We start from the raw sequence: 13,341 nt of genomic DNA on the forward strand, positions 1-13,341 counted from the left end.
AAAGAAGGTCGTAGAAAGTTAGACCTCGTTAAAACGTACAACTTTTTCTTCGACATTTACCCGGAGAACGGGGATTAAACCGCGGCAGTTTGAATGGATCGCTTTGTACGCTGGTTCATTCATAATTTTATGCGTTTCGTTTACAAGTTCAATTATTTCGAGTAAATAAGTAGAATTGAACGAATTCTTATGTGTTGTTTTAAGCTTATTTTTACATTTATACATCTACTGAATGGATATCTCTGTATAATACACTTAATTGTTTCAGCATAAATCTGATACGTTGTAAAATCTTTATGTAATAAGCCGTTGGAAATCCTGCTTCTCAGGTACAATATTCCCTCAGTATAGTTGCAATTGAATGCTACTGAATATGTAATTGTAAAGAATAGTAGATCCAATTCTACAATACATTGGCTCGCCCTTCTACCCTCTTTCAATAAGGCCGAAGCAAGAACCGCGCTATCTACTGTCATTTTACTGTAGAATCAGTAGCATACTTTCTTTGCTCATTTTTCACCCGAAGACTAAATCAACCCGTTATCCTATCGAACAAAATAATCACCGTGGATGAAAGATTTCTAAAGTTTACCTATTATTTATATTTTTGTCACTATTCTGTTCGAAGATTCACTATACGTATTGTCCTCGGAAGCACCGTGAACGGTAATTGAATTTCACAGACAAACCCTCCAACGCGCTACAATCGTAATTTTCACGAAATAACAAGTTCATTGCGAAGGAACGATCGTTTAGTCAAAGAGGTGATATATTTCGACGAGAACAACGGAGCCCATTCTCCCTCCGCGCTTGTTTCCGCGGTTCACTCCGAAAATAGTGTTTTCCCCGCAAACGAGCCGGACTGAGCGCTGGGCGTTTCTGGGAGAACGACGCCGCGCGCGTTTGCGGGCCTCGAAAAGAAAGTTACAAGCGTAATTGTCGGGGCAGAAGTTTATGGTCACGAAAACCACATTTATGGTTTACCGGGTTTCGCGCAGCTGTACGTATACGGGTCAGCCGTGAATAATCGTTGCCGTTAAAATTTGGTATAAATTGCGGGGCCACAGTCGCCGGTAATTCGTTGTCCAACGAAAAAGACCGACGGTCTCTGTTACGGTAACGGGGCAGATAAACCGACGAGATAGTCTAATTGATAGAGAATGAGGGGACGAACATTGTCCAAGATTGTAGTTATTAAAACGTAGTCAGAACTATCAGAACGTGGAACAATCATTATGAAAATAAGGTCGTTGCACATGGAACGAGCGATTTTACTGATGGGTGTACTTGACGTTATTCTGTGAATGAAAATTATTAACGTGGCACCCTTTTTTTTTCAATTACACAGTATAGTCTACTTATTTCGAGGTATTATACTATCTAATATAGTAATAAGATTGTGTCTAATACTGGTGAAGTTAATTTTAAGGTAGAGAATTAATCTTTACTATTTTATTTTTTAGAAATACTATTTATTGACACCATTAGGTGAAACGATGGCAGTAAAAAGTATTTTCGAATTTAGTGAAAATTTCGTATCACAATATGTAACAAAACATAACACGGTACGTAAATCTTGCATTTGAATGAAAAGACACATACTAGACCATATTTAATCTTAAATTTGTATGTACAATAAAATATCAACCGACGGTAATGAAATGCACATTTCATGCCCCACAACCGAATAAAATTTCTCAGTCTTACTATAAACGTTGATATTAATCTTGAAGAAGGTTGATCCTGCGCAATCGTTAGAAATTTATAATTCCATTTACACTTTTATAATAAGGCCACGGTTTCCAGACTTTCATCCCCTATCGGAGGATCCGCAATTTCCCCCCTTTAAACGCGTCGAACAATAAAAAGAACAAGTCACGGGTGTGACAGTAATCAAGATAACGCACTTTTTGTTTCCACTCCAATAAATTACATTTAACGCTGAAACGACGGAACGGATTGCATCGCGTACCCGCTGGACAAAAGGGGGTTTCGCGACAATAACCCTTAAACAACACCTAACATCCCTTTCAGTCGGGTCTGACGACCCGAAAGCATCCAGGCGGCTCTTTCCATTCATTCGATTACCTACCATTCAACCGTGCCATCCCGCCCTTCCATCGGCCGTTTCTCGTCGCCACCTTTTCGCAGTCGAACCTCGACAGAGGGAACCGAATGGGGGGGCTGAGAGCAATCGCCGCTGAGAAGAGACCGATTCACACGGTGCGAACGTTTTCCCGCGGCGCTTTCAGGTCTCGAACGCCAATGGGAACGCAATCGGGGCTTCGTTTATGATGGAATGATGTATTAGGTGTATGGAAATGTTATGCTTGTTCCATTAAAATCATTCTCAAGTAATTCAGGCCATGTATTCTTAATTTCCTCACCTACTTAGATGTAAACTCCCGCTTATGAGTATCAGGACAATTATCGAATACGAATGTAATAAATGTTCAAAGACTGAAAGTCCGAAATTATTATTGTTTAAGGGATATGTAAAGCTCGATGGACAAGACTTATACTAGTCTGAAATAATAAGTTAGGCTTAAAATACATACTTTCTATGAAACATCACATTTTCTACATGGAGACATGTGTGTCGCCAGGGGAGGGACAGGAGGAAAACTTAACCCTCAGCCCCTAAAGGGAAAGAAGTAGCCTTTTTCTTATCTTAGAGAAAAATTTGATTTTGCCCTTTCCCTAGAGGAAAAAAATAATATTAGGAAATTTACCTTCAGATAAATTTTACCCCCCTCCCCCCCTCTGGACTGATAACATGCCCATACATACAGCCCAAGCAGCCTAATAAATATAAACAGTGATGTAGGTATGTACAGCGAAAGAGTTAGCGTTTATAAATGATATATTTTATAGAAATAGATAAAGTAAATAACTTACTAAGGACTGTTGTCTTCGTAAAAATGAAAAACAGAGAGAAACGTGAGATAGAGAAACAAAAAATAGACGGGCTAGAAAAAAGACGGGAGAACAGGGTTGCAGAATGAACAGCTAGGAGTCGAAGAAAGGGAAAAGAGTCGAATGACGAAGAAATGAAACGAGGAACAGTCAGAATTGAAGGGGAATAGGAGAACAAGGGAGGTGGGTGAATGAACAGCGAAGAACAGAGAAAAGGGGGTAGTAATAGGCAGAACGAATAGAGAAAGGCAAGAGCAGAGAGATAGAAACCTGGCCGAGAGTGAGGCAGAGCAAGAAGAGGGTTTGGGCGAGGGATGCATTCCAAATAAACGTCAACGACGGACGCTAAATCGCTCTAATTAGTCGTCCCGCTATGAAAGTACTTTTAAGCGGCGCTTGTTCGGCATCCAGTGCGCGGCGCGTTCTTAAAGCGGAAAGCGAAGAAAAAGACGGGGAGAAAAGTCGATGCCGGAAGTTAGTCCGAGTCGTCGTCGTCGTCGAGACGGAGGCTGCTAACGGAGTGCATCAATAGAGGATTCACGAAGTGAAACAATATTATAGATCTTGATGAGTTCTTCACGCTTGAATTACGGGATGAACGGTCCAGGGGAGATTATCGTGCTGAATTTTGACCAGTAATTTTACGATAAATGCTACAAGTGATTTATACGCTTTGAAATAGCCAATTAGTTGCAGTGATTTAGAACAACGTTGGAGATGATTTATCGATGCAGAATGTAAGATATATGTCATAGATCTGTGTGAAATTTCTTGAGATCTTCTTTGAATCACGATATTTCAAATTTAATTTGAAAACTGTCTATGTACTTATACTCTCGTCCATACGTGTTACGATACTTATCGAATATGCAGTAAATGTTAGACTGCGGATATTTATGCATTTATAGTATCCTTTAACTTGGAAAATGCAATAAAGTAGAGGTTTTATTAAAGTTTAACACTATTTATGTGTTATTACTGACATAGTAAATCCTCTGACACAGAATTCAAAATTCTGCTTCACTTTGGTTCTTAGATATTATTATCTGAAATTATGAATTTGCATAAACTTCAGCAGTGTTGTTATAAGACATTATGAATTGTCTGAAAGAAATATTGTTTAGGGAGTATTTATGTTCGATGGACAACGTTTATGCTAGTATGAAATAATATACGTGGCCTAAAATATATAAAATTCTTACGAAATATCACGTTTTCTGTATACAGATCAGGTGTCCTAATACTTACGAGCGGTAGTGCATAACACGGTAAATCTTTGCAACGCGAACTATTCCGGGAATGAGTTTTATACCAGGCCTGAACCATAAAGTGCGACGTCGAGTCAGCATCGACGTGAAGGCAGTGAAACAGAATCTCGTATTCTTATCTATAAAAGAAAATCGCTTGGGGAAGCGTCGTCATGTAACAAGAAGGTGAATCCATGATAGACAAATATTTTACACCGGTGGGAATTATTCAGGTAATTCTCCAGAGTCACTGGAAGATCTTACGATCAACAATTAACGATACAGTAACTCTATAGAGGAGTCTAAGTTTTTCTGTGTAAGTATTAAGGAACACTTATCGAATAGGTATGCTTCAAATGTTACAAAGCATTACGAAATTGTTGAAAGACTGAAATAAATATTGCTAAACGGATTCTGAAGTTCGATGGCTAAGGTTTTGTTGGATAACTCTCCCTTTCTTAGCCATGATTCAGGGAGTACTCACCACGTTTTCGAGAGTCGGTCAAAATAAATAAGTAAGTTAAAGTAAAAAATTTAAAAACCGATTAACTCACGCTATAGTTAAACTCTGAAATTATCATCTTTCCACAAAATATGTCAAGCTCAAATAGACCCAGCGAAACCGGAAACAGGGCAATAGTACTCCCGAGCCACTCTAGAGTATCACATTCACGTCATCTTGCGAAATAGTCTAATATTACTTATTGTACCTGTTTGGAAATACAGTATCTTATTGAAATTTCAATTGTGTACTATTATTCCACATGTAAGTTTCCAACAGTTTTTGTTACTATAAAGTAACAGAAGTGTCCTGAAATACATAATTCTCAGGAAACATTATATTCCATTCATGCAAACCAGGTGTCCTAATACCGACGAACGGTAATATACACTGTATAATTACGATAAAACGCTATTCCCTCGCTTATTGGATACTATACGTTGTTCCTACCGATACTGTTACTCGATTCGCTGTTTAAAACTATTCAGGGTCTCAGTTTCCTTGTGTAATTAGATCACCAGGCAGGTAAATTCAATGGAGAATCCTCGTGCTGGCACATTGTAATGGTTCACCTCCCATTCGCGAGTCCCGTTACTACAGTCTCCGTACCGTTCTTCCCTGACACCGTTTCAACCGCAGGTGTCAATAAACCTAATTAGCCGGGCGCAGTTAGCGACGTCGTAATTGCAACCCCCCCCCCCCCTCTTTTGGTCCGCACGATTCAGCGTGTAGACGGGGGCTCAGGCGCGCGTTATGTTTCGGGACGTCCATTTTCATTCTTCTCTCGGGGTTTGCGTGAAAAACTTATCGTGACGATATCTCGTTATGGACCGTGATTTATTCGAACGCACGCGAACACGCACCGGGGTGGAGGGACGAGCAAAAGGCACGGCAATTCGATTGTAGCGGTTCCTCGAGGTGAAAGAGGAGACAGAGCGAGTTCTTCGCCACGGTTACTTGGAAGAGAATGCACACACACACACGTGCGATTTTATCGTCAGGTGTTCTCGAGACGATTGCGGGGAATCTGGGTGGATACTCTTTTTTGATTGATTTAACACGAGGACTACCAAGCAAATTAAAATGAATTGCCAATACACTCTTACAACGATGATTTAAATGTTATAACAATACATTTCCTCAGATCTTTTGTAACTTTTATTACGATATCAAATTATTTAAAAAAATGCAAATTTTATTTCACAATTAGGACAAAATTTGTCGTATAAGAACGATAAATGTGTAGGTAATGAGAATATATATATAAACGTACTTCGTATACCACTAAAAACGAAAAAGAAAAACGTGATATAATAGCCTTACACTAGGAATTCGTGCAAAAAAAGGAAATACGATCATTTTCGGCTGTTAAAATAACAAAAAATGTGTGCGCGAAGGGGTTAAGTTACACAAAATTCTTACTCGCAAACATAAATTTTTCCAGGAAAAACGTTGCTCACTGTCTGCCGTAATCACCAAATATCCCTTAACATCTCCATCTCCGTCCACCGATAAACCCTCATACCACCCCGTCTCCCACTGCGCTTTAATTAAATTCCTATCGAAATTTTTCCGCTGAAAGTACCGTCGCGACAGCCAAACGAAACATATTGCAAAAAAGGAGAGTTGGGAGGGGAACGAAAACGTTGGACCAATTGGGGATTCGATCTTACTCGCGGCGAACACGGGGGTAGATTTACTTCCCGGCAATAAATCCTCCGGGGGGAGAAAGAACGTCGAGCGTCCAAGGTGACGCGTCCAAGATGAATGTTATACCCGGAAATAAGATTACAGAGCCATCAATACGTCCCCCGTTTTCCCGACGCTCGCGTACGAAATCGTCCAGACGGACCCAAAAGCGTCTGGGACGAAGAGGCGGTGGATGAGGGGGCGTGGGAGGCGGAGGACGAAACAATTTTTCCTCCGTCTGGCCGTCTGCAATGTCATTTATTATGTAGCCAACTGGGCAATTAAAGTTAACTCGGCCGTGCTTTCGCTCCTCTTCCTTTCTCTCTCCCACCCCCTCCCCTCTCTCTTCTTGGCGCCGTTGGCCGTCAACCCACCCTCGTGTCGCGTCCTGGCGAACTTCTTCGCGGAAGGAATTTACTAAGCTAATTGTCTGGCGCCGTCCGATACTCCGTTTGCCGTTGCATCGTCCATTCGGTAATTAGCAGACCGTCGCGCAATTTTCTTCGGGGACACGGGAGGATTCCGCCGGAAAAATCACCGTCGCGCGAAACTTTCCCGGGCGCGATGAGGCACGGGGTCGTTGCCGAGATTTTTCGGGGGAAGATCGGAGAGTCCGTGTCGGGAAACGGCGGATACTGGTGCACCCAGAACTTTTTAATCACTGTGTTTTCGTTTTTTATCGCGGCGCTGTCGGGGACGTTGAGTAATTGACTGTGTTTAAACGAAATGGTGGATATTCCAAGCGAGGCAGTGTGAACTGTCTGGAGTACGTAACTTTGAAGTTAAGGCATTACCTACTGGCTGATATTTAATACGTTTTGTAGATCCAACGCTCAATTAGCCAAGGAACTATTATTAAATAGTTCAAGCACAGTAGCGAATTATATTCATAAAAAATAGCAAAAACTCTAATAGAATAACGTGACGTAGTAAATTCTCGATGAGAGTTCGAAGGCTCCTTGGTACTGATAAGGAGAGGTTCCCAGGTGGAACGTTGACTTTTTAATGAGGTTTAGCACAGTGATAGAACTTCAGTGTCGAGGAGCCTTCGAACACTCATCGAGGATTTAGTGTAATTTCTGCTTTAACCCGCACACTGCATCTTTCTAGTATTTTGTGAAAAAATTATTTTTTCATAAAATCAAGAACCAATAGTCATGTTAAAACTACTTAAGATATTTTTAAAAATATTTTTGTTTTAAACAACGTGGTGGCTCACGGTAAATAATGGACTAGTAGTTACAGTAACACCATTTTTCGAATGATTGGATGTCATTTAAAGAAGTTTCGCATTGCCGATCGGCAAGAATGGTTCCAGATATTGTCACTTTACAGCGATAAGATAGGCGTTAATTGTAGTTGGCGGGTCAATCCTGATCTAAGGGTAAATTAATAGGTTTCTTATCCATAAGTACTGAAATTTAAAAATCGTTTAATAAGATACTAAGTGTTAAGCGTAACTAGCGCTGAATTTGCGAAATTTAATATCAATTTTAATGCAGTTATGTAATATTTTTTCCACGTTGATATTCTTGTGGCGACACCGGCGTGTCGACGACTAACGGAAGCGAAAGTGATTCATTATGCTTTATGCGTCCGAACAGAATCATTGTTCCCGCCACACGTCCCTGACAAAGAAAGAGTACTCGATTATTTTGAAGAATCGATGATCCCCAGCACCTCTAACAAGCAGCGAGTGCTATTTCCAGAATCGTTAGAATTCCAATGGTTTTTTACAACGGTCGAGTGCGCCGTTCTAAAAGCGGATCAACTACAATCCTGTGAATCAGTCCTATCCGCTTTGTCGTGATCAATGTTTCATTAGTGAGACGAAAAAAAGATAAAAAGAGGCACTAAAACAAAGATATTTACTCTGTCAGAGTTTTTCACATTAATCCTATGTCCATTTCTGAAAAATGAACTTTTCCCGCGAAATTGAAATTTAAAATGGTTTATACCGCTTTTTATTATTCTGTCACAATTCGTAACACGATTCGATTACACGAAACGAGACGTACGTCGAACCCAGTTAGCTTTCAATCGAAAAATCCCTGCGTGTGTGTGTGTGTGTGTGTGTGTGTGTGTAACGATAAAAATCGCTGTAAAACCTTCGTCAGGACTGTTAATACCTGTGTCAAGTTGTTTTAACAAGGCAAATATACCGATCAAAATGACAGAACGTCGAAGCGACAGGATGTCGCCCGCGGGGGAAACTGAAAGAGGATCAAAGTTAACAATAAGAGGAGAGAGAGAGAGTAGGGCGGTGGCACAACCATGGCCACCGAATTCACTCATAAATATTCAATTTTCCTGCGGTCGTTTCTGTTATTTATTACGTTACCGAGCAGGAGGAGAGGACAAAGAGCCGGAGCCTGGCCGAGGTGACTAAGCGGCAATATCGTGGCGCCTCGCCGTTGGCAGTACGCCACGTGCATCCATTATAAATCTGGCCTCGTAGCCCCGTCGAAGTACCCGAGACCTTCACCTTAGGCGTCTTCGCTGTGATTCTGACCCGCGTTCCATCGATTTCTCGAATGGCACAGCTCTTTCGAACCAACTGATCCGAGGATCGATCGATTTTCTATTATCGACGTGTGTCCTTTTCTTATGAGCTAACGAACCGGTAGCCGTTTTTGGAAGAGATACCCTAAAATGGCTGCAGAGCCTTTTTACATTATAGGAACGAAAGAAACAAAAGCGATATACATAATAGGGAATGTTCAGAATACTCGATGAAATAATATGTATATTAAGAAGTTTCAGAACACCCTATATATTTAACCTGGATACGCCCATTCCATACATCTAACAGGTGCCTGTGTAATATTGTTTTCTAAGTTACACAATTGATGATAAATAACACTGCTTACTAAAAATTACTGAGGTGATTCTCTATAAAATAGTATAAAAGATATTAAATGGAATAATGTTATGAAAAAAAATATATATTCTGAAAAATAAAATTGTTGGGTATATCATGATTCCTATATTTATGAAGTGAATCCACGCTCCGCCATATTGGAATCCGAACTTGTCCCATTGCGTTCCCGACAGTTCAAGGTACCGATTCCAAACAGACTAAAAGAACAATTATTAAAACAAAAGTTACTAACAATCTACGGATATTACTATATTTGTAAAATTTACATTTCCACCGGAAGCCATAAGTCCATCAGTCGCTTCACCCGTTAACAATCAAATCGCGAAATACGCGCGTGCATGGAATACATACTGTTCAGGAGGCGGAGAACAATTTCGGAAAATTGTCCGTAATATATCATAAACGAAAATTACGATCGCAGCCGGAGGATATCTTCGTTATACACACGTCCACGTAGAAACAAATTTCGGTATAATTACTGCGCCACCGGGGCAAACGATTTGATCTGACCGAACAATCGTCCGGCGATTCATCGGAATTATTTGCAGAGATTATGACGGGGTGGTCGGGCGCTCTGTGAAACGAATCGATCTGTGGGCACGCTGACGAGAAGACCATTCGTCAATTTTATGGTCATTAAGCATCTAGAAGTAGACTGGTTCGCGGAAGATGAACGGACAAAGTCCGAGGCGTGACCTTTTTGCGCGCGCGCGTGGAATCCTGAGATCGTCGCGGGAGGGTTTAAGCGTCTTCTTCGTCTCTGAGGCTGTCGACAGAGGAAAGTCAATGTGTCCGTGAAAACGGCGAGGCGGTAAAAATAACCCAAGACGCGAAAGTATTTCGAATCTACCACGGGAATTTAAATCTGTCGACGATGACCTCGAATGGATCAGAACGATCTGACTGTTAAAGATGACTTTGGTCTGATCCAACGATTACTGTTTTTTAGGATAAACGAATTTATGGATGTATAAGTATATATGAGATAAGTGGAGAATATTTTCTTGTATAGAGTGCTTTGGAGGTGAAATTTTCGAATTCGATGAAATTTCCCTAATACATACAGTTCTCAGATTATTATTCTGAAGTACAGTAAATCACCGTTGAGTGTCCAAAGTCTCCTCGACACTGAGTGTTCAGACGTCATTCCACCACTAAGGAATTCCGTAGAGACAGTCAAGCGCCCTGTGGTGGGGATGACGTCTGAACACTCATCTATAAATTACTGTATATCATTTTCAAATATTTCAGATTTTCAATCCACTTTCTTCATTATGTCCTCACCAATTACACGTAACCCCCGTATAACACGATGGTTAGGTTCCTAAAAATTGTGTTATAATCACATTAAAGCTCTCGTGAAACCATGCTATACCTGATAAAAACATTTTCGATCGGACTGCTAACAACAGAGTAATTTCTACTGATCACGATTCGTGGTTCACCCTGTATGTTACGTACGATGCAACATCAGAGTTTTGTAACGTTAGAACTCAACAAATCCGTTCGTCTGTTAAATAAAACAATATTAATATCGCGACAGAATTTTCAACGTGGATGTGGGGCCAATCGAAAAAAGATATTCATTAGGTTCATTCGCCGGAGATCATTAAAGCGACTCGGCGACGCGTGTTTGATATATCGTTCAAAACGGTGAAATGTATGGCGGAACGCGAGCCGCGGGCCAGAGAGATACGCTCGGATTGATAAAAATATTTCGTGGCTCGCTAGTGCATGTCTGTCGCGCACGATGGGAACGGTTTTTACACCCTGGGGGAGGAGACGAAAGTATTCCTGTCCGTTCCCGCGTGAAATTCCATTGTACCGACAGATGCTTTTAAAACGTGGATCCCCGTTTAGAATATGTAGGTATCCGTGAATGGATCCCGACGCGATCCGAACACATCGATGTCTTCAAGCTCCTCGATATCTATCGCAAATATTTATCACCCGGGCACGTGCACTTCGGTCGCGAAGAATGCGTCTGGTTGCTTCGAGAATGGAGAAACGTGCATCGAATCTATGTTAATGTTCATCTTTTATTTACGAAACCGCGTAAGTACTTCTGCAATTCATTTTCCGAACCGTGAATAGATATTTCATATTCTCTAAACTATATTATATTCTCTATAATTAATTGTTTGCACTCTTTTATTATGAATGACTACAAAATATGTTGGTTGTGTCAGTTCCGAAATGCATGTTACTTTTCTGATAAAGATCTGTAAGTTATGTAAGTGACTATAATTTAAAGTGAATTTAGTTTGTAATTGATTTGAATGGACAATTTGGAATTTGTTAATTTAGTTTATATTTGAATAAATAGAAATTCCATATTGCAACGACACATGTTGTACACAAGCGAAATTTCATTTTTCTCGGACTTTTCTTCAAATATTCATTTTGATATCCAGTAATATTCTAGTATTTTTTCAGATTTTTTTGAAAGCCTAAAACAGTCCAAAAAATTTGGCTTGGATATAAATAACCCAGTTTGTCCACGGACTGTGAAAAAACATGTTTGCCTACGGAGGGTTAATGTGGTCTTTGAAATGTATATGTATATAATATTATTACATATAACCAAGATGACGATCCGTATCACACTGTCGAAAAGATAAACCATAATTTTGTGGTCAGTAAATGTTTCTTGTTATACAAGTATGGAATCTATTCCATTCAATATAAATGTTCTTATTCTTTTTAATCCAACATATAACGTAAATTACCAACGACGAAAACTTCAACGGGATTGCGAATTCTGGCGTAACGTTAATTTGTATTTATTGTCCGACGAGTAAACGGTTGCCGCGATATTTCTTGGTTAAAAGAAAAATCCTCGGCCCCCGAGACCGACGTATCACCCCGACGTGTCTTTAATTGGATTTACCCGTTTGACACACGGCAACCGCGGAATAAGATTTTCCGGGGAGAAGTAAACCGATTAGCAAATATGAAATTAGCTCTGCAAACGATGTAGTCGAAGTCTATCGAATAATAACTACATATTCGACCACGAAATTCATATCGACAAAGTTGATGAGACAATTCAGAATTTCAACATCGAACAGACATTTGCCATTCTATATACATATACGGATTCGTGAACTGAAGTTCTGCTAATATTTAAAAACTAGAAACAACAAACTATCCCGTATTTTCCTATATATGTTACAATCACTAAGGATTTTTTGCTTTTAAACCAGAGTCATTTAACAGTCAATGAACAAAATCCCCTGTGAACCGTCGATGTTCAAGAATGTGTCAATGAGAATCAATGAAGCATGACCCAATAAAATAGTAATTAGGTGGGAACTAATATTATTACATAGATCGTAGTTGGAAGTTTCAACGGGGCGCGATCCCTAGAACGTTCAATGAGTCTTTGGAAGATGAAAGAGAAGCGTTATTGACAATAACATACAATTAACGAATTAATTATTAAGAGGTGGGCGTTATCAACGGCGGAGGCCAGGGATACTCAAAGATGCGATACCGTGATGATAAACAGGATTTCTTGGCGTAATCATGGGGCTCGGGATACCTGACGCAATATCAGCGTTATGAGGATAGTTTTCTCCTTTAATGTCCAACGTCGACGCCGCTCTGACGACGCCGACCTGACGATCGTTAATATCATCCCTGGGACGGAATAAATGTGTATTAACATTTATTACGTTCCGCCGATACATTCTTGAGCTTCTTTTACCACCTACGTAATAATAATTACGTATTATGCGTCACTAATAAAATACCATTATTTGGTTTACGTTTAACAAAAGGTTTAACAAATTAACCGATCAGCCTCGTGTCTTCACACGTTCATTTGATTCTATCGTTAACCTTCGTTCTATTTATATTCTATTTCCCCTTCATGTTTCTTATATTACTTTTATTATTATCATTTGATTCCTTTACTGTCAATAAAGACGTGAAGGTATTTTGATGTTATTGAACCCTCAAAGTTAGATGGGATACTAATTGCTACATCTAATACGATTGCCTAAAATCTGCAGTCTACTGATGATATCCTGTTTTTTTTTGTATCCTAAAGGATCGTAACCATCAAGATTCATTGTCTAGACTCCATATTTCGCGTAGTTACT

General features: G+C 39.9%; 1 protein-coding gene across 1 annotated transcript in view; it reads right to left on the reverse strand.

The window, feature by feature from the left end:
- LOC107188914 overlaps positions 1-13,341 on the reverse strand; it is a 41,441-nt gene that overhangs the window by 7,701 nt on the left and 20,399 nt on the right. The window lies entirely within an intron of this gene.

Source organism: Dufourea novaeangliae, unplaced genomic scaffold, assembly GCF_001272555.1.
Source record: "Dufourea novaeangliae isolate 0120121106 unplaced genomic scaffold, ASM127255v1 scaffold125, whole genome shotgun sequence".
Taxonomy (NCBI): Eukaryota; Metazoa; Arthropoda; class Insecta; order Hymenoptera; family Halictidae; genus Dufourea; species Dufourea novaeangliae.